Here is a 20,234-nt window from a genome sequence, read left to right on the forward strand (position 1 = left end):
TGTGTGTGTGTGTGTGTGTGTGTGTGTGTGTGTGTGTGTGTGTGTGTGCGTGCGCACGCACGCACATCTATGGCTTCCCCACACTCTCCCCGACTCCCTGGCTTGGGAGATGGCAGCGCTCGCTGGAGCGGCAGTCTGGAAATGAGATAAGGATGTCTGATTCATAGGATCTGACAGGAAATCTATACCCTGCAATGTTTATAATCCAGCCATTACTACACAGCCAAATGAAAGAACAATAATCCAATCATTTACTCCATATTTACCTGAGGCAGATTCTCGGCTTTAGAGGCAAAGTGCAGTGCGTGGTGACGGAGGTTGTAAAACGGCTGGTATGTGCGAGGGCGAGGGCGAGGGAGAGGAGGGCGTTTGGGGGCAGATTCTGACGCGGAGAGACGAGGACGGTCCCTCTCAGGGAGATGTGTGGTATGCTTCACCTGTTTATGTATGGACAACAAAGTTAAAGGCCACTCATTACTCATCTTTAATCGTCCCAAACATTTGACAAGCAACTTGCAAAAACAGGGAATTGCGAAACACACAGTTTAAAAAAAAGTCAGAAATAACATCTAAGAAGAGGCCGGAATTAGAAATTAGAAATATTCAGAGCAAAGAGCTTCTTCTGGGACAGTTTAAAGGAGAGACGCACACTGATCCTCTGTGGTCCATAACAGAGAAGTCCATAGAGCCAACGTCTCTACATAAGCATAGAGGAATTCTCTGGTGGAGGGTTTACTTATCATAGAGTCTTTCATGGACAGTATGAGCTGCTCTTCATTGTGTATGAGGGGGGAGGTTTATCTTATTTGGAAAAAGTGAAGGGGGCCTGCCCTTATCTGTCAATAAACAGTAATTAGATTTTGTGGCCGATAGCGTCGATTGGTTTCTAATCTAGCTGTCGCCCTAGACTTGTGTAATTAAAATCCTGATTGATAAAGGGGCAGAAGCCCGCCCACACCACCACTTTACCAGACCCTACCCCCCGACCCCTTCAAAACACAAACAAGAGGGAGATATGAAAGAAGGCCTGGGGAGAAAACTGCACTACCTATTGATCAGCTCTATCTGCCTTCCTATCAGTGCCCTTTTCCCACAATGGAGGGGCCGGTACAAAGGTTTCCCACGTCAAACTTCATCGCTAATCTTCACCGAGCAGATTTTTATCCCCCTTAAATAATAAAGACAAAACAAAACAAAATTTATTTGGAAAACTTGCGCTGACAGCGTCACAACAATTTGCCTGCGTTTGCGTCCGCTCTTTTGTGCCCAAATTAAGAAATGAAAATATGCTTACCACTTATGAGGAACCGCTTTATGCTGCTCCTGTGAAATCAAGAAAAATACACCCCTACGGCGAGAAAGAGACATAAAAAGGAGACGCCCGTTCTTTATCTTTTTTAACTAATTGGCCTGTGAACATGAGAAAAAAGAAAGAAAAAAAAAAGGTCCACACAAACACACACGCAGGGGAATGTCAAATCTGCATCATGCATTAGACAAGTATGGTCGTACCTTCAAGTTCCAGGACTCCCAAAGAGAGTAGCCGGGCTAATAGATGTTCAAACACACTGCCTGAAGACTTCACTGTCATCGGGGTCCGTGAAGCCAGACGAGCCAGGAAGAAAGGCTGTTTAAGTTTTCTAGAGACAAAAGGACAGAAAAGAAAGTGAAATACTGAGAAAGGGGGCCGAGAGACCGGATCAGGCATCCAGCAGAGTGAGCTTGCATGTTTTACCAGTGGATATGTCATGGTGACCCACACCTCAGACTGGTGCCATGACAGCATGAGAGGCAGATTATCTGTTTTATAGAGTCCGATTTTTTTTTTGCCTGGGTTGTCTGCAGGATCTTTTTTTTTTTAAATTTAAGCTCTGCAAACTGGGAGAGAGCGAGCAAACTGCCGGCCGGTGACCTTTCCTGTCCGACGCTGTTCACCTGCTGTCACATGTGAGGTCTGACCCACAGCAATGAATGATGGCTGAAAACTCTCTCTCACACACACACACACACACACACACACATTTTACCCAGCGTAGAGTGCATAAACCAGCTCTCCGTAACAGCACACCAATACTCCCAACACATCAGAGTATAATAAATCATGAATTAGAAGTGTGTGTGTGTTAATGTGAGAGTGAGAGAGTTTTAAAGGGGGGGGGGTTACTGGTGCAGCGCTTAATTTGATTCTTAATGGAAGGCACAATTTCTAAAGGAAAACTTTCATTGGGCACAAAATGACTTTCCTTAGTTTCACTTTCTCACTGTGGGGGAGAGTGAGGTTGATAAATGCTGACAGTGCGTTGCCTGCTCATGCACGGTGTACCTCATTTAACTGGTTTCTTTAATTTCCCCTCTAAACAGTGAATAATAAATGGTTACCTAAACAAATGAGACTTAAAGGGAAAAGTTGCATCTCTGAACGCTTTCAAGCTTCTTGTTCAAATATCTGGTGCATTAACTGTCTAACAAGCATCTGAGAGAAGAGTGACCCATCGCGTGGGGAAATAAATCGATCCTAAGATGCATCGTCATGCTTTGTGGAAAGATTCTGCATCGATGCAGGAAAGCCCATGATCGATTATTAACGCCATGGACTGGCCCACATCCGGTTCCGGGGTTTACTGCTCCGTAAGTGCGTGTGCAGTGTTTATTCGAGATCGAAAATAAGAGAGCAGCTGCAGCTGAGAAAGTATTTTTGAGTATACTCTTGTTCAGTCTTAACAAGAGGACTTTGAAATAGGATATTGGATTTTTACAAAAGGGCTGTTTGTGGAATTTATTTGTTGCAAAGATTTTAATAAAAGCGTATGAATTCACCTGATTGTTTGTACAGATGGGTAAAAATGAACATTCTATACAGACCCCAGATTGAGATGCATCGTCGTGATACATCGAGAATTGTTTGATAATGGAATCGTGAGGTGGCGATTCTTTTGTAGAAGGCGTTATTTAAAGTGCATCAGGGACGCTATTTCCTGAACGCCACACATCAAAAATGATGTTTACTGAGTTGCTTCCTGAGTATATATGCAAAGCACAGTCTTTTAAAGGCTCCTCTGTCAACAATGCAGCAGCTCGTACAGCATCTTGGTCTGTTTTTGTTTTGAGCAGAGGAGGCAGGCAGTCAAGCTTTCGACCGTCCGTTTGCCAGCTGAAGAAACCAACAGGTGCCGCAGTGATCTCCCATGTTTACATGTTTTTATCATCACGCTACGTGTCAGACTTACGTCTTGCTCCCTTAATCTTTCACAATAAGACAGAAAAGATGATTTAAAGAATAAAGTCTAACATAGTCAAGCTTGGGCTTTAAGTTTGGCCCGTAGGGAGCTGGTAGAATTGTGTGTTTTAGGCTCTCTGCATGTTATCTCTGATGAAACATAAACCTAAATAAACGTGATCAAATGATCCATTTAGATATTTCTTAAAGACAATATATTTGGATTGGGTTCATGGTGTCTTGTGACCCTTTTTAATTACATCCTTACCCTTGAAAACTTAAAACTGAGAGCTTCTGGGTATAAAAAACCTTGTCTTTAGTGAAATGTGATTGGACATCAGATCCTCCTTTAGATTCTTCACAAGAAAATCTTTTCTCCTGATAATAAGGCCAGCTCCCCCCGTGGTGCCACAACAGTGGAGTGACCTTGTCACCAGGGTGCCATGTGTCACAGTGGGGGGGGGGGGAGAGAGACCCAGAGGGAGAGGATCAGGGTTAACAGATCATCTCCCTGCATGCATGGTACCAGTGCCCTACCCTGCCGGCTCCCACCACGGGCTCGGCAGCAGAGAGGCGGATGCAGGGAGAGCAGCAGCTCTGGGCTCCGGAGAACATGACTCCAATTAAGCTGTGGAGGGCGGCTCACGCTCGGCTGCCTCGGCCCGGTCGTGGTACGCTGGAAGACACACAGTCAGAGGAGTGAGGCGAACTCTGTCAGCTCATCACAGAGAGAGAGTTAGATTCTGCTTTCAACAATGTGTACCAGATACTGAGGCCCAGGATGAAATAGTTTGACTGAAACAATAGTAAAAACTAAACGACAGAGAAAGAGCAACGATAGCCTGTTACCTGTTTTTAGAGGCATGTCAAAAAAAAATGCAGCGAGTTAAGCACACGGTAATAGATGAGAGCGATTGAGAGGCCTCGTTTTCCCTTGTGATTAAAAATGGATGTTGCCACACGCAGCCTTTGGTGTGGAACTCTCCTGGAAAAGGAGCTGGTTAATATTCAGGCCCATGTCTGGCTAATGTCTTAAAGTGATAAATAGGAGGGGGTTGCTGCCGTTTGATTGTTCTTCACAGGCAGTCTGGGAGCAGCAGCACAGGGGGATTTAAGGTGGAGGAATCCTCTCAAAGCTCCTCATTCATTCACTCTCAGACGCCCCATCATTAATTGGGCCTGTCGACATGACTCCTCTGTACCCAGGGCCACTGGCAGATAGCGTGGTGGATGAGCTTTTTAAGACAGTTCAAAAGAGTCCTTGCCTCATGAAAGGCATTCAAATTACATGAAATTGCATTCATGTCAAGCCTTGCAGGCATATTCATACAGTACACCGGAATAATGTCTTGTTTCGTGCCCCGCATATCTGTGTGACTATATAATCGTCCTCTGGGGAGAAAATCACATTATAAAGACCATGCTTTAAAAACTATTAACACATGAGGTTTCATGTTTAGACTGACTGTATGTATAAAGAGAGTAAATAAGGCTCGGTAAGGTGCCTCCAAGGTACATTTTACTTCTGTGTGTACGAAATAAAGGACTCTTCACTTTAAATGAGGTTTTCCAAAGGGAGAAGCTTTTCATTTCACTGCATTTTAGAGTCACTGTACAATGTTGGAAGCAGCTTAGCATGCGGGTTGAATTGTTCCAATGTAGCCCAGATGTATCCGTCCTTTTACTTTGACAATGGTACTGTATAAAAAAAAAATAAAAAAAAAACTTTCCAAACTAAAATGCTAATAGAACTTCTAAATGTGTAGCTGCACTTTAATACATGTAGCCTTTATCCCTTTGGCACAGTTTCCACTTTGACACTTCTCTCCACTCTGGGTGTAAGTAGAGCTATGCAGGACAAGGTGAGTCCAGCCTTCAAAACTTGAGGATTTCTACTGGTGCAGAGTTGGAAGGTGATCGCAGAAGGTGGCCAGATTTGGTTCATGATGTCAACCATGTGATACTTTAGTATTTATAACCATTAGGGGGGCTGTGTATATATATATATCATAAAATACAGCAGGCTCTTTTTCAGCGTGGCCATTGGCCTACTTCACTCCCATTCTTGTCCCGCCTGTTTCCTTCATATCAGGACTAATAACCACTCGTCGAGGCGGGACAGTTTAACCCTTGGATGCTTCAGTCGTTTTTTGCCCTTGTTTGGGATTTGCAGTCAGTGCCTGGGAGCAAAAGTTTAGATCAAATACGACAATTAACAGCTGCTGCAGATGTTTAGTTACTGCAAAGAGTCCCTGATATCACGCCGGCTCGTTGGAGCCGACTTTGTACAGCTACCTTGTCCAGTGTTTAGCGGCAGCTCTGTATTTGTTTTCTCCCACACGACTTCCAGTCAGGACCACCGAGGATGTTTTTCATTTTCGTCAAACCTCCTCTTGCGTGTAAGTGTATACTTTCCCACACCACTGAAGAGTTTTGTAGCCCCATTTTTTTTTCCACGTACTTCACTATCTCTCATAGTCACACTCATTCAGTATCAACCCATTGCCCATTCCCCCTCCTCCTCCTCCTCTCCCTGTCGTGGAAGCGCTTTCTGTATGGCAGTGGGAAGGCTACCCGCAGCGGGAGAGATCCTAATTAACAGCCTATTCATTTGTGTGGAGCGGAGGGCTCCTGCTTTCTGAGCACTTGTTTTATGGTGGCGCTCGGGAGCCCTGTCCAGGGATTTGGAGGGGGATAATTGCCTTTGCCGCAGGCTGCAGTAATCTGGTCGGCTAATTCATTATTTTAATAAGTTAGCTTCTCCTCGGGGGTGTGCTAGCTGCGCTGCGCCTCAAACCTTGGTGGTGCACCTCGTTATTGTGGCGCTCTTTTACACCGCCGCCCGCACGGGGTTAATAACTGTTATTAGCCTCTCTCCTCAGCCTGCAATTTCTCGTTTAACTGGGGCGATTCAAACGAAACCTTTGCGAGCGTCTAATAATCAACCTCTCTGGAACCAGGGGTAATCCCTATGAAGGGGTCCATATAGTGGAGAGGGGTAATGGATGCAATCGCCCGGGTGCCTTTGCCTTCGCTCCCTTTCATTACGGCTCCTGATGTTGTTTTGGTTGTCGACGCCGCTGTTGTTTTTACTCAATTCCTCCAAAATCATTCAAGGGGAGCAACATTTGCCTCGAGTGTCCGGGAATGGATCCGATTTAATACGTATAAGGAAAAGATGATCACTGGGTTTGCGTAACTAATGGCTTCATTGAGGCCATAATCTTACATCTCTCTAATAGACTCTGCAGTCGGTGGGACGTGAGCATGTGTCTCCGTGTAGCCGAGGTTTAATGATTCCAGTGCAGTCAGACATTTTGTGCATTGACTGATTAGAAAGCATGTCATTTCAACAGGAAGGAAATAAAGAGAGGGCTGCATGAATGGGAGGCTCTGGAAAAAAAAAAATCCAATATAGGAGATGGTGATGGCTAGATGATTCAAGAAACCTGCAGTTAAAATCCAATTAGGAATACAGCGCAAAGTGGTTTTATGGTTTTGAATGCACATATTGGATACATTATTTCACTATGTGACCAAAAGAGATGTGCTAAATCACTTTTGAGAGAAAACACAATCGAGACGAGGCAATCCTATTACGTGTCCCCAGATATCCCTGTTTTGCATCCGCCAATGACAAAGTCAATCCGTGTGGCTAAGGAGGAGAAAACATTGAGACTGTGAAGTGACACACACAGGCAGACAACTTGTCCTCGCAAGGAGACGTCTCATACATCATTCATTCATGTTTATCAGAGAAAAATAAAATAAAATCACACATGGATGCATGCTTTCACCACGAGATCTGTCTTCATAACAGTCCACCTGAGACTGCTGTGTCTCCTCTGTCCACTCCGTCCACGTGCTCAGCGTGGCTTCTCTTCCATCATGTGGACCGGCTTGTTTAGCTGTCATCAAGCTGTGACCCGCCAGCCACCGCGAAGAAAATGAGCTCCTGGATATTAAAGAGCCTATCTCTTGATCTGTGCTTAACTATAGTGGAGTGACACATCACATGGTCTTGAGCCCCTGAGCCGGCAAAGGGCCAATAAAGTCGACGGTGAACCGGAGCGGCGATACTCTGTGCTCAGTCATATGACTGAAAGAATAACATTTCTACTAATATGCTTACTCATCAACCAACAACAAGCGATTAAAGCAAGCGAGGTATTGCACAATGTTTATCCAAGAATGTGACACTCGGCTAACGGCCCTGCAAGTCATCATTTTCTGCTTTTATCTGCATCTAAAAGAGAAACTTTCTCTCAGCTGTGGCCCCCCCCCCCTTTCTGCACACACGAGCGGTTGTGCTCCATAAAGTAGGCGCATGATAGTAAATGACCTGGTTCACTATTAACTATTATCCACTTAATGTCCTTCCTGGATGGCCACATGTGGAGCTTTGGCTCGGCGCTGGCCTCTGGGGCTGCCTGGGGCTCGTTCAGGGCCACGACTTTTCAAAGCCCGCGCTACCATCTGCTAGACCGGCGGGCCCCCTGCTCCCCCTTTCCCCCGGCTCATGAGGGCCTGTGACTGTCCCGCTCCGAGGTGTTTACCTCAGCTTCATGCATATGTATTCAGAGATTGCTATGGATCTATATATGGAAGGTGACACATGGCTAATAAATGCTCTGCTATGTGGACAGTATTACTAAATGCTATTTGTGCACAGGGGGGAGTTTGGCGATTGATTTTTTGCCTCTTATGGATATATCTCATTTGACACTCTCCTATGTGAGGGGGTATTGATCAGAGGAATCAGCTGATGTTTTTTCGAGAACTGCTGGAGTGGCACAGCTCAGCCCAGTAGTCCTGCCCACCTTAAAGCGGCGCAGCTTAGCATGACTGGCTGCTAATGAGTGGTCCCTCCTCTCATCACACAATCCCGAGTCCCTCCCTCCCGCATTCATCAATTCTCATTAGGGAAAATCATCATGTGGAATACCAACTTTTGGCCAATATTCATCACTGTCAGCCCTCATCCACAGCCGCAGCAATGACAGACGCAGGATCTGGGAGTGCCTAAGTAGCACTGACTTAGCTCTTTTATTCCCTAATCTCACCCTCTGTGCTTCTGGAGCCTGAGCAACTCTCTGCAGTGCACACTCGCTGACAGCAATTACTTTATGCAAAAAGAGTGGAGGAGTTCAGTGAGTGGCGTGAGTGAGAATAAGGCTGCTCTGAACTCTGGCTATTGGTAGGCTGCAGCATTACAATACAACCAGCTGGGTTCCCATAGGTTCCATTGGGCAGGGAGGGCCGAGGGCAGAGGGCAGCTCTGTAGGTCTGAGACAGGGATCTTACCATGCGATCACTCCTTTTAAATCGCCACCATAAAACGATTACAAGATGACATACTCTTTGTGATTGTGCAACAACTGTAATATGATCCTTGAAAAAATATATTTTAATAAACCAAAAAAAGTGTACTCCAACACTGTGAGCAAATTTATTTTCACTATTTTCACACTGTGAAAATATTGCAATTGCACTAAAGGAACAGTTCCACTTATTTAGAAAATGATAACTTGCTTTCTGGAAGTAAATCAGTTGAGAAGACGAGTTGAGAAGTTCTATTCTCATGTTTGTACAAATATACTGCCAGTAGCTGTTGTTCATGCTTAGCACAAATACTGGAAATACTGCCAACTTGTCAATTACATCATCTTTATGTAGATTTAGGGCTTCATGGTAGAGTTACAAATGACTGAAGAAGCAGAGGATTTTTTTTTGGCACAACTAACAAGGTGCAAGAAGAGGTCAAAATGCTCAGGCAACACTTATTTAAAAAACTGGTCTCCCAACTATAAGTTAGACCTACGAGGTTCAAGATTAAGAAAAAGGTTTAAAAAAAAATTTCTAATTATAAATGTTCAATACTCTAAAATAAGATAAGTATAATAATAACATAACATAACATTCTGTTTTGTTTTTTTAAGCTGGCTGACATTTGATGACTTTTTCTCCAGCAGAAGTCGTCATATTTTGACACCTTGGGCCATCGACCACGCGGCTGTATGGGATCAGGGAGCTTGGCTGTGAAAACTGCAAGACCATCAGCAGAGAAAACAAAACGCTCAGCAGCCTGAGCACATAAACCACCATACAAGCCCAACTTCTTACATTTTACATTTTTGTTTCTGGATAAAGAAATTCTATGTTTTAACAAACGGCTGCTGGCTTTGATTTGATTGGATTGTGCCTTTGCCACTTCACGTTATTTCAGTTTTGCAAACTATTCCTTTAAAGTGAGGCTGCATCTTTCTTGGTTGTCTCTCCTCTAAGAGCTTATCTACGTCACAATCAGATTGCCTTTGCCAGCAATGTGTCCCCCCCCCCCCGTCCTGCTGCAGAAATTAGCTGGTGCGTGTTATTTTCATAACGGCCGCAGGATCAATACATTCATTCCCATTTTAGCCGCTCTGCCCCTTTGCCCACCCACGCCCAAGAATAGGACAGCTTGCAAAACCCAGCCGCCATGTCAGCTAATCCCAGCCCTATTGCTTCAGTCATTCTTGCCCCGTCGCTGGCCCAGCACAGCGAGAGATTTTACCCAGAGGTCAGCGTCTCAGTCCAAACTCCCCTCCTGCCAGGTGGATCAGAGGGAGGCAAGCGGTCCACTTTAACGCTGAGAAAATGTGATCGCACCACTGCCTCTGAAATACCCTCATTCCAGGCTACAAGATGATAGAGGAACACTATCTGCATCAGCCGAGAGGGAAAAATAAATCAGCGATACGTTTGGCCCTTACACGTGTTTGACATCTCTGTGATATCATCATTTGTCAGACATCAGGGATCTGACAGAGGAAGTGTATTGATTGGATCCTTTTCTGATGTGTCATGGGTTGGAAACCTCTGTGTGAAGAACAGAGTGTGAGGTGGTCCAGTAAGCAACAGCTCAGAATAGAGACCTTGTACAGCAAGGCAGCTCAGTCTTTAGAGAGGAGTCCCACATCCTGCATTGTGAGCTGCAGACTTTCAGCACCAAAAATGAAGAACAAAGGACCGTTATAAATCATCAGATTTGTGTGTGTGCTGTGTTTTTTCTCTTTGCTGCTTGATGTGGTTGTGTGGGACAGAGATGTCAGGCGAGGAAGCTGCTTTAATACTGTTTAATGGCTCATTTATTCATTCATCACTTTTAATGCTCTGGACTCTGGAGCCTTCACGGATCAACTTGTTTGTACAATTTTGCACCTTTTATCTGCGCACTTATGTACCGTGCATTCGCATGTTTTTATGTTTTATGTATTCATCGTATTAAGTATATGTGACCGACGGCAACCTAATTCACCTAGGGGTAAAAATGCCTTTGGAGAACCTTGGAGGGCAACATGTGAGGGCCTGAGGCGATGTCTCCGTGGTCAAAGTGGGAGTCACTTCCATCAGGACTGCTTGTGAGACAAACAGCATTCCTCCTGTGCTGTATGAAGAGTCCAGTTTGACTCTTTCAACATCGTTTGTTTGCCACAGGTTTTGACATAAGTCGGTCTAACGTGCCTGTAAAGACTGTGGGATCAGATGTTGAAACACAGCAGGAGGTGATGCGAGTGGTTGATGTCATTAATGTGGAAATTCATCTGGCCATTAAAGCTAAACTCAAAATGCACAAACAGTCACTTTTGATATGACGTCCCTGTATGTTCTTATCAAAGAGGGACATCTCAGGTTGTTCGCTGCACCCCAAAGAGCTGCATGAACCACCAGTAACACCTGCACTTTCTCATGTCCAGTATTAAACACCAGTTAGGCCCTGTGTCCACCTCGCGTTTTTTTCTCAGCGCCAGCGTCTTTTTTTCAATTGTTTTCAACGGCTAGAGAGCGTTTGCAGCAGAAAGCGGAAAACTTTCGGAAAGATCGCCGTTGACGTCAACGCCGATCTTTTCGAAATATAAGATATTACCCGTATTTAAGCCTCCAACCAAACATATCTTGTACCCGCATCCTGTTTGCTCCATGTCTGGAAAAAAAAAACGATCTCACATAGAAAACATGCAGTAAAAAGTAACAGAGCCGTGTCGTTCATACAGAGGTCGCTGTCAACAAACTGTTGTCATGGAGACAGGATGGACGCACACACACACACACACACACACACACACACACACACACACACACACACACACACACATATAGTATAGAGCAGCTGAACTTTTTTCTGGGTGTGATAGATGGATGGCAGAGTGTCTCGAAGGGAGATTTGATAAAACAGGAAGTAGAGAGAGTCACCGAGCAGAGAAGGGGGGGGGGGGGGGGGGGGGGGGGGGCGGGGGGCTGACCCCTCCTCCTTCTCAGCCGCTCACTGATCTGCTAGAGAGGAGGGACAGAATGAAAGCGAGCCATAGATTATCAATAAAGTCAATATGGCATCGTGTTCCACCTGACCTCTGACCTCAGCAGGGTTGCTACCTCTGACGTCCTTATTGTGATACGACAAGAGAGGACCATCATCATTTTCTTGGGATTTGGAACAGACATGTTTTGAGCTCTATCAGGATTTTTGGTGCTTCTTGAATCGATAGAGTAAATAAAAGTCAATATTGTTTGACTTCCTGTGATGTCGTATTCATAAGAAAGTCTCATATTATGCAAATTATTCAAAAGGGGGTCTTGCAGTGACTTTATCAAAGCATTATCACTTCATAGCTAATTAGGATTCTGGTCACAGTCAATGAAAGGCTTGTTTCAACATATAGCATATCACGGCTGCTTCGTTACAGTAATGCCGCTGAGCTGAAATATGTCTGAGACCTGCTACTTTAATTCATCTCCAGCATTCAGTGTTTAATTTTTAGCCTCAGCTGCCCACGGGGACTTTAACCCTTTCTGCCGTCTCATTTTAATCACATGCTTTTTTTGTTAAATGTTTAACTTAAATTGGGAGCCTCATAAATATTCCAAATCACTCGTCCTGTGTTTGATGAGGAAATGAGCCTCGTACCTGCCGTGATTCCCCAGGCAGACGGGAAAAGAGAGAGAGAGAGAGAAAAAAAACCCTACAACTTAACTCTTGGAAGCAGAGCTGACAGCCTACATTAGCAAGGCGCAGATTGTTTTAACAATGTGAGGGTTGCCTTTGTGTGGAGATAATGATGATATCTCTTTTCTGTGGCGCTACATGCTACTGAGGTAATCACAAAGCTCTCTATAGTCATCAATGCCTGAGAGCTCCTTTTATGGTCTGAAGGGATAACAGCTTGTGCTGAATATGAATCTACTGCCCCGTCACTGAGAGCATATTGATCTGAAGCTGCATGTTTGATATGTTTCACTTTATTATACGTTGTTATACAATGAACAGTGTAAAATGATTAGCAAGCTGACAGCTCTCAACAATTCAAAGCTCTCCTTCACTGACTTGATTAAAGGGGACGTATTATGAAAAACACTTCCACAGTGTTTTTGAACTTTGAGTGTCTATTGACCCACAAAATTTGAAATAAATCCGTCCAGTCTTTTGTTTGTGGTCTGCAGAATATTTACCACACAGAGACAAATGCTCAGTTTCAAATGTTGTGACATCACAAGTTGGATTCTGGTAAGAAAATCCCCTCCCCTGGTATCTCCACCCATGGAGACTAGAGCAAAACTTTTTTTCCTCTGGTGATTCATTCATGTTCTGTTTTGACCAAAGCACAGCACAGATGTTTCATTTAGACCATAGGAGACTGTTTTAAAAGGTAACATGGTATAATATGTCCCCTTTAAGTATAGAACCCCTGCATATTTTGTATGCAATAAAAGAGGATTCATGTCAGGACTGAAAGCTCTGTTGATAAATTAACCTTCTCCAACGCTGTAAAACCTCATCCTCAGAGTAAAGGGGGAGTGACAACGGGAAACTTTAGACCGCATTTTCCATAATTGCGGGTGTCTGCTTTAAATCCACACAAATATCTGTTCTGGACTGTTGAATTGGCAAGTTAAATGTGTGACTTGTTTTGTGGAAGGGGCAGGGTGTCAAACCAGAGGCTCAGGCTCCAAATGAAGCTCCCAAGCAAAGGGATCACAGGTCTCATCTTTAACTTCTGAGTGAGCAGTTTAAAGTCTCTCTGAGTGTCCGAGGTCATCATCTTCCACACTGGTGCTGATGACTCCTGACCCTCTGCTCTGTTTCCTCTATTGGCAACAACGACTACTCCACCCCTCCTCTCATATACTTTACTGTTATTAGTTCGACTCCGAAACAAAAATTACACATGTAACCACTCTGGGCTCATGGTATATGAAGCCCTGGGGGGGGGGGGGGACCAAAAGCTGCACTGAGGGGAATCCAAAGCCCTCCGAGGCAGAGGCACGCTCCGCCTGCTGGTCTGTCCAGCCTGGACGGTACATTCTGGAGCCGAACAGCTCCCCTGTTAAATACGAATTCATATTTTATGGAATCATAATGGGTTTGAAATATTGATCTTTACTATATCAAGACTCTAAAGCTATCGTCAAAATAATGGAAGGGAAGTAAGATGAGCCGATTTGTGTCTAATTTCATGTCAATGCTCCCCTGCTCATTTATAGCGTCACTGTGGGAAACACACACACACACAGCATCTCTATACATCCTCTCACAGGCGACCATACGCCCAGGCCAGAGGCAAAAGGAAACACAAATGTCACTCAGGATGGGGAAAGGTTAAAGAGGAGCTACGAGCTCAGTACTGTTAATTTGCTCCCGTGGGCTGACGAGTCAACCAGCCTCGAGATCCGCCTCTGCTAACTCATGAGACGACTCCAAAATACCAACTCTGCCGACAGCCTGCAGCCACTCCGGATAGAAATATCAGTCAAAGAGTCATTCATACGATACATTTGAACAACTTTGAAGCATGTAGAAAGTTTTATTACTAAAAGTAGCAGTAGATATAATATCTCTTTGGCATCATTCATAAGTCACACCAGTAACAAGAGCGCCTGGAAGAATGTGACTATAGTCAGTTTAAAGACCCAACAAGACCTACAAAGAAGCACCATAACAGATGAGATGAAACCCTGATACGATTATAACTTCAAGAACTGAGCTGGTTGGCAGTATAACACTTACACACAAAGAGGAGAAGGTGGGAGCAGTACTGTGTAATCATCAGAAGAAGCTGCATGTTGGTAGTGACTGACATCATTTTTTACTGTCTTAAATGTTTCTTTAGTGAGAGGAAAGACGCACGAGTGCCTCACTGAATCTTGGTTCACAGAGATTTATCTCTGAAGAGGGGAAACCCTTTGTCTTCAGGTCAACCTGTAAAAAAGACACCTCTGTCACCCCAAACTAACTCGCACACCAAGTCAATGAAAGAGCCTGAAAGTGCAGCACGATACACTTCAGATAGAAGACTGTCAAAAGGTGAAGGTGAAGAATAAAAAGAGAAAATTCTATGGGAAGCAAGAGGCAGTCTAAAAAGGTAAAAGAATGAGGAGCAGTGACGGCACACGGGATGGAGAAAATCTTGAACCTGTTCCAGTGAAATGTAAGGTTTGGATTTGATTTGATGGATGAGATTTGTCTAAGTGTCAGACAGACGCGCGCGCTGCTGATTTAACAAGCTGCGCTGACGGCTTCCTGTTTTCAAATGTAGATTTCTATAATCATGTAAGGACTGATTCTCTGATGGCTCCCGAGAAACAGCCTCTGTTTCTCAGACAGGTCACATGCAGAATCAAAGTCAAATTTTAAAACCCGTGATGATCACGCATTTCAAGTTCTCGCACCGAAGCCGTGGCATGCGCTCCCTCGAAACTTGAGATCGGTAGACTCCTGTGACATTTTTATGAGGCAGTTAAAAACACTTTTATTCAGACAGGCTTTTGGTTGACCAGTAGCTGTTTCATTCTACTCTTTTATCTATTTTACCTATTTTATGTTTGTTTTTGCTGTTTCTGTTTTTAACTGTTAATCGCCTTTTATTGTTGTAAAGCACTTTGTGATTCTTATCTGTGAAAGGTGCTCTATAAATAAACGTTACTTACTTACTTACTTACTTACTTACATGGCCTCTGTGTTTACATGTGAAATGAATTCATATTTCTATCGTTTCTATACGTGTATGGTTTGTCATCAATAAAAATTAAATGCTGGAGTGATTGTCCAATGATCACGTTTAAAATTCTACATAAAGCTTAAAGGCCAATATTGTGTAAAACAGTCAATCGAGTCCATGCCGGGTGTCCTTCTGAGGGCGGATGTGGTGTGAATGTGGTGCGAGAGGTGTGTGTGTGTGTGTGTGTGTGTGTGTGTGTGTGTAGATATTCCTGGTGGTCCCAAACCAGACGGTGTGTCTGACTTTCAACACGTCTCTCCTCCTCGTCTCACTGAGGTCACCTCGTTGGTATCGCAAGCGCAGCAGTCACATTGTGCTTCAACGCAGACAGATTGCTTATAATAACCGTCAGAGACCTTTCATTTTTCCCTGTCAGCGATTTGCAGGATAATTTTGGCACCCTTTAAGGATCCAACTCCCCTATTAAGAGGATAAAAATAAACAAGCTAGTTGTTGAGGCACTATATTGGGATGGCTTAATCCCATTTACAAGTCGGAACGCACTCGGGCCCATATAATCAAACCTCTGCAACATCGCTACATGTGGCAATTTTCACCATTTCTAAAAAGAGTGCGAGGCTTTCAGACTGCCAGGGTTTACTAAACGGATGAAATGTCACTTTCCAAATTTCATTACTAAAGACCTCGAGCTGAAAAATGCTCAGTCAATTCATGTACCATAACAAATATTAGCTACATTTATTTTTGGTTCAGCTATCGACCGATGTGGTATGAGATTGAATTATAAGTCTATTTTAATTTGTGATAAAGCTGTTTCAAAACAAGTTTGAGACTGCACAAGTGGAGCCTATTGATTGCCGAAGGGGAGGTGGAGAAGTGATGGAGCGTCACTAGAAATTATCCTGCGGCCAAAACTGATCCGAAATCAGCTGCGATACCTGCAGCGTGTACGCACACATGCGGCCTGTCATCTGTTCTGTTTTATGAGCTTTATTCAAAAGCAGAGTGAACGTGTGGTTGGGGCTATGACAGGCAGACACTCGGAGACATTAAGCAGAGCTAACAGATTAGCTAAATTAATCAGTTTGAGGAGAGAATGGTAGAAAAAAAAAAGGTGATGTATGAGAATAGCATACAAAGTATTGTAAAGGTGAGATAGAACGAGTCGGGCGAATTAATCAACAGAGGCTGAAGGACAGAGGCTGAAGGAGTAAACTAATGTCGCTCCTGCCTTGAGTGAGATGGACATTTAAAAACATAGCCTGAGATCAATACACACGAGGCTATCTTTGGAGATAACATCTATCCATTACTGTCTTCAAAGTTGGACACACTCAAGTCTGCTTTCTAACTTCAATATGTCGCATACATAAAATGTTCTTCTTGTCAATGAGAAAGCTCCACCTCAAATCTTTGTCATACGGAATGATTAAAAGCAGACAGTATGTAGAAATCCTACGGTTTGGGTCACCAAAATGTTAAGATAAGCGAGTAAATGCGAAGATGAAACGGCGCTCGGTCAGGGGCCGTTAACACTGGCAGGAAAATAAAACAGAATTCCCGGCTTCTGTTTATCCCATTTCCTATACCATCTTTATGTATCTAATATTTCTAATTTAGCACCGTCCAGGAAAAGTGACACAAGAAGCCATAAATTCCCTTCTAATTCCAAATAATTCCGATTACATGGACGAGTAGTTTTCAATCAGAAAGATAATCTGGATGATAGATGGTGGGATAATTGGCTGTCTCTGCCACGTAAATATTGTGTCGTTCTATTAATCTTGCTGAATGAAGTGTCAAGCTGTCACTCATTCGTCAAACTGAATTAGGAAATATAACGAATAAATAAATGCAGGCGGGTGGCGGTGGCTGCGTGTGTGTGTGTGTGTGTGTGTGTGTGTGTGTGTGTGTGTGTGTGTGTGTGTGTGTGTGGGTGAGTGAGTGAGTGAGTGAGAGAGAGAGAGAGAGAGAGAGAGAGAGAGAGAGAGAGAGAGGGAGAAAGAGATAAGACGAGATGAGAGCGGATGAGGTTGCTCGGAGTCAAAGTGAGAGATGGGGAGAGGAGACTTGGAGGGATGAGTGTGCTGGATTTATTTGCCTTGGTTTGTTAGTGTTGAAAAAGGAAGTGAAAGACGGGAGCAAATAATAATGTTCACACGTAGAAATGCACCGTCGCTCTAGAGAGCGTAAAAGCGTGTGAGGTATTCAACTTCTTCTAGTGTGAAAAACAAAATCTTTAAAACATCTTTATCAAGTCGAGATCTCCAGAAGGGATCAGAGTTGGATCGGTTTCATGCTCAAGGAAGGTTCTAGAGAAGTCTGGAGGATATTCAAGTATAGATCACAGCTAACAGAAAGCAGACAAAAACATGTAGCAAGCTGGGTCCTGTTTATAATTCATATGTGGGAGATGAGTGGAGAGGTGATAAATATCTGATCTACTCTTTAACCTGTAAAACAGGCAGATTAAAAAAAAAAAATCAAGCAGTGACAACCTCTTAATTTAATTTATAAAGATCATAATTAACGACCTGCACGAGACCCCATTTCAGACGGCAGACTGAAAGGGCCTGAGCCATACGAATAAAAATGAAGTTTTCATTGAATTCGGAATTAAATCTCAAATATCAGTAATCTCACAGAAAAGGTCAGCTCTAATGGAGTGCCTCTTTTTTTCTTTTTTTTATACATCTCATATTTCTCTTGAAGGCGTCCACTCGGTGTGACGTCGGTGCGCTAATTGTGGTTCGCTTAATTAATGAAACCATCAGGTGTTTTTTGCGAAGGCAAACAAAGAGCAGCGCGCTGCTAAATCACGGGCGCCCTTCGACACGGTTATTATCCGGCAGCAGGTGAACCCTCGCCTTGACGCGTGACAGATTAGATCTTCTCAGAGGATGGGCCGTCCATTTATCTGCCTGATAAACTCAGAGCTTCTCTCCATTTTCAATCATCAGAAAGGAAATGAGATTAACAATCTAATGATGCCAGTGCGCACACACACACACACAAAACAATACTCATGAGCAAATGTCCATTTATCGAGGCTGTGATTATGAGTGTGGGGAAATGCATCTTCAGTGATATATGATCAAATCATAATTTATGATATATCAGAAAACACAGAGCTGTTTTTATTTGATGCAGGAGTCTTATTGTCTGCCTTCCTGTTCAACCACACAGTGCAGCACACACAGCACCCAAGCCTCACACCGAAATTTACAACACAGGGCTTGTGTACCTCCCTGTGCTCCCCCCCCCCCCCTTTTGTGGGTCAGCCCCTCCCCTGCTGTCCCTGACACGCATAGCAAGCATCCCAGCCCTCATAAAGCTGACATCTTCACTAAACTATGCTAACAAGGCTGCAGTGATTTGTATATGCACACCCCAGCGGCACATGGAGATGGGGTGGTGGGTGGTGGGGGGGGGGGATCACTGGTGGAATCTCCATGTGTGGCTCGGGCAGCTAATCAAAGCGCCGCCACATGCAACGAGTCCAGTGCACGACGAGGAACACAAACGCACCAACAACCAAAAAAAACACATATCTGAGGGAACACGTGGCGTAAGGTGACAAGAGCAGGCAACCCGAGCGGTCCGGGCGAACATTTCAGCTCTCGCTGTAGGATTTATAGACTTCAGGCTGAATGGCTGGTGCAGGTGCAAAGAGCAGACAACTGCTCCGCTCCGCCGATGCAATATATTACTGAGCAACAAACATCAGCCAGGGTGTCAACGCCAACAACTCCTTATTATTTAAGGCTGTGTCTTTTAAAGGTGATGAGCTTGAATGGCTGGGATGGTGCAATCAAGTTCTGGGCCTCGATGTTGTTCACGATATTTACGAGAAAGTGAGGGGGTCGAGAAATTGCATTTGTTTGTTTTATTTGCCTCGTACGGATCCAGATTGACTTAGAAGCCCAACAGCAGGACTTCCCGGAACATCGATTGATACAGTGTTAAAAAAAAAATCAACTGACAAAAAAGGAGTAATCCCACACACACACACACAGGTGAGCGCATTATTTGATCAGTAGGAGTAGGTGTGTTTGTCATCATGCCTCTGCCTGGCTCTATTAATACCTGCACACAGAGAGGAGGGGGACACAGACATGTCCACTGCTCACTCGCTGGTGATTGAAGGCCCTGCGTGGCCTTTTACTAGCCGACAGGTGAGGCTTATTCGAGGGCATCAATGAGAGCAGCGGCCCAGTCATGACCCAGCCGCTGCTAATTTGAGAGACTCACAGTTAAAATTATATTACACTTCATTAAAAGCGTTTCTTTTTATCGCGGCAGGGATGACATTCAGGAGGCGCGTGGTTAATAAGATCATGCTGCTGACTTGGAGTGAGTGGACAGTGTGGTTAGAGAGGCAAGCCTAAGTATTTCTCTCACTACACAATGAAAACAACCAGCGGGAAACTTTTCAGCCAGGCTCTGAGGGAGACATCGTGAGGTCTGTCGGGTCAGTAATCCACCTCTAAACATGTCAAAAACCTTTGGAAGGATTGCCTTGAAGTTTTGTTTAGGCATTCTGCAGCTTACAGCTGTGGATGCTTCCCTAATCCTTAGTCTTAAAATCTGCCACATAACCATTTCTGTGCACGCGTTGATATATGGATGTCATATACAACGCAGTACATGGGTAGAAAAAAAAAAAATACAAAGAAACCCAGAAAACAACAGCAAAATACAATCACTTCAAATCCTGATATCACAACAAAAGGTCTGTAGGAGGCGCCGACTGGAACAACTTTACTACAGATAAGAGAGAGAGCAAGGGAAAAACAAGGCAGTGAATTTAAAACTGCTTTTAGGTCATCGATTACACAAAACACACTTTACCATTTTTTATACTAATATTCTGTCTACAAGCCCTCGTTTTGATGCTTTCCCATTATGACATCACAAAGGGCATTAACCCCTCCCCCAGGTGGGCGACCTCCCACAGCTTCATGTTTGTTCTTAGCCTGCTTTCTATTCGTATCCAATAGGGCATGGCGTCAAGTAGGGGTGTC

General features: G+C 44.1%; 1 long non-coding RNA gene across 2 annotated transcripts in view; it reads right to left on the reverse strand.

Moving 5' to 3' along the window:
* LOC306840734 overlaps positions 1 to 20,234 on the reverse strand; it is a 30,221-nt gene that overhangs the window by 1,847 nt on the left and 8,140 nt on the right. The window contains exons 3-7 of one of the 2 annotated variants that reach the window (XR_013781369.1): positions 1,513 to 1,640; positions 1,295 to 1,348; positions 1,049 to 1,168; positions 267 to 437; positions 66 to 135 (exon numbers count right to left, since the gene is read on the reverse strand). This is a non-coding gene — a long non-coding RNA (uncharacterized lncRNA). The remainder of the gene's footprint in view (positions 1 to 65; positions 136 to 266; positions 438 to 1,048; positions 1,169 to 1,294; positions 1,349 to 1,512; positions 1,641 to 20,234) is intronic. The other variant, XR_013781368.1, reaches the window with a different exon arrangement.

The sequence above is a fragment of the Symphodus melops genome (assembly GCF_947650265.1).
Source record: "Symphodus melops genome assembly, chromosome: 19".
Classification (NCBI taxonomy): Eukaryota; Metazoa; Chordata; class Actinopteri; order Labriformes; family Labridae; genus Symphodus; species Symphodus melops.